Source organism: Bombina bombina, chromosome 1 (assembly GCF_027579735.1).
Source record: "Bombina bombina isolate aBomBom1 chromosome 1, aBomBom1.pri, whole genome shotgun sequence".
In the NCBI taxonomy this organism is placed as follows: domain Eukaryota; kingdom Metazoa; phylum Chordata; class Amphibia; order Anura; family Bombinatoridae; genus Bombina; species Bombina bombina.
The window spans coordinates 165,640,515-165,642,613 of NC_069499.1; the positions used below are offsets into that span (position 1 = coordinate 165,640,515).

A 2,099-nucleotide genomic window follows, 5' to 3' on the forward strand; every position below is an offset into this window, starting at 1 on the left:
CTGAGCAACTGCACTCAAGCTTCAAGCCATTCTTTGATTCGGAATCTCTCTGAAACTACTGCTCCCAGCATCTATCGTGTGACGTTACACGCCACCGGAAGTGCACTCGACTTCGTCTCTCAGCTTAGCTGTTAGCCGCATCTCGCTCCAGACAACTTTTGCTAAATACAACTGGACTTGTCCCACTTACTACCTTCATCCTTACCGGTAAGCGACCAAACAGAGTTATATTTAGAAGTCATACCGGAGCTCAGCTGAAATAATAAATGTTACTTTGGGAATCATTCTACATATGTTTCTAAACTGTTGTTACTGGATACTAGATCTGACTAAATACCAATTGTTTGTAATATATTAGTTAAACAGATAATTGACAAAGAGATCTCTCCTAGGTTAGTATGGAAATTCTACGATGCAAGTATATTAATTATTTCGCTTGCAAGAACTTTAGCACTTCCATGCTTTATTCTTTGTTATCATCAGCAATTACTCAATTACTGGTTAAGCTGTTTTTACCCTGTGCAAAGAAGTAATATTCTGCCATCTCAGAAGTGAAAGCAGCATTACCGTATATTATCTGAAAGGGGATTGTAGAGACACCACAGTTACCACATTCCTATTCACCTATGTGGGAAGTGCTCTCCATCACCCATCCAACACATAAAAATTAACCTGCAGCTGAGGTCCTTATCAACCTCTATTTTTCTCAAATTTAGGGGAAGAATTAATCCTTACACTAATACCAAGCCTTTGAACATGGACCCAGCAGGATTAATCAGCCATGTGGAGGCACTCACACTGACTGTAGAAAATTTAACTAAGGGAATGACTGCCTTACAAACAGAGAACACCTCTCTTAAACAGTACATTAATGACAAAATTGACACACTTAAGGTTACTTTAAGTACCCACGAGCCACAGCCCAACCCCCCTCAACCTTTCTCAGGTAACCGCAATGAATTTAGAGAATTTAAAAATTCTTGTTACCTATACTTTCAGTTAAAACCAAAAACCTATCCCAATGACCACTTAAAGGTTCTCACCACTATTTCTTATTTACGGGGAGAACCACGCATATGGGCTAATTTTTTCTTTGAGACTGATGACCCAATTCTTTATTCACTCGAACAATTCTTTAAAGCTATGGCACAACTCTATGACGACCCTTTTAAGCAGCTCTCAGCTGAAACAGCCATGCGCTCCCTACGCCAGAACAAGAGACAAGTCGAGGAATATATAACAGACTTTAAAAAATACTCCGCTGATACCCTCTGGAATGACTTGTCCTTGCGAAATCAATTTCGCTTGGGCTTGTCTGACGCCCTAAAGGACGAACTTGCCAGACAACCATTACCTGACACCCTTGACCAACTTATAGATCTATCCATAACCTTAGATAGACGTATTAGAGAACGACGATCAGAAAGACGTTACCCAGACACAGTACAAAAGCACCCACAAGTCTACCACACTCCCACACTGCCATCCAAATCTACCACCAAGTCATCATCAGTTCCAATGGAACTTGGCTTTATAAGAGGACCTTTAACCCCACAGGAAAAACTCAGGCGTAAGGCTAACGACTTATGCATGTACTGTGGGGGATTAGACCATACCATTAGAGAATGTACCCAATTGCAACGTAAGAATGGTAAGCATAGGAAGGTACAAATATGTTTTTCCCTAAAACATTCACAAACTAACCATTGCTCTCTACCTATTCTGTTGCAGTGGGAACATCAGCGACTGCAGACCCAAGCAATACTTGATTCTGGTGCCAGCCACAACTACATTGACTTTGACTATGTACACTTAAATAAAATACCGTTACTTAAAAAGTTAAACCCAAGTCTCCTTCGTTTTGTAGATGGTAAAGAAATTTCCACTGGTCCAATAACACATCATACTATTCCACTACGCATAACCACTGATACACATCATACCGAATTTGCCTCTTTTGATGTAATACCTTCACCCCTTTTCCCTGTAATTTTAGGGATTCAATGGTTCAAAAAACATGATCCCACTATTATTTGGTCTAACTCCACCGTCTCATTTAATTCCTCCTATTGTAAGGACAATTGCCTTTTCCATGAACA

General features: G+C 40.1%; 1 long non-coding RNA gene across 1 annotated transcript; it reads left to right on the top strand.

The window, feature by feature from the left end:
• Positions 1-1,581: 1,581 nt before the first annotated feature.
• LOC128636546 (uncharacterized) lies at positions 1,582-1,844 on the top strand. Its single transcript, XR_008398708.1, has 2 exons — positions 1,582-1,651; positions 1,732-1,844. It is a non-coding gene; the product is annotated as an uncharacterized LOC128636546 (long non-coding RNA).
• The last annotated feature ends 255 nt before the right edge of the window (positions 1,845-2,099 follow it).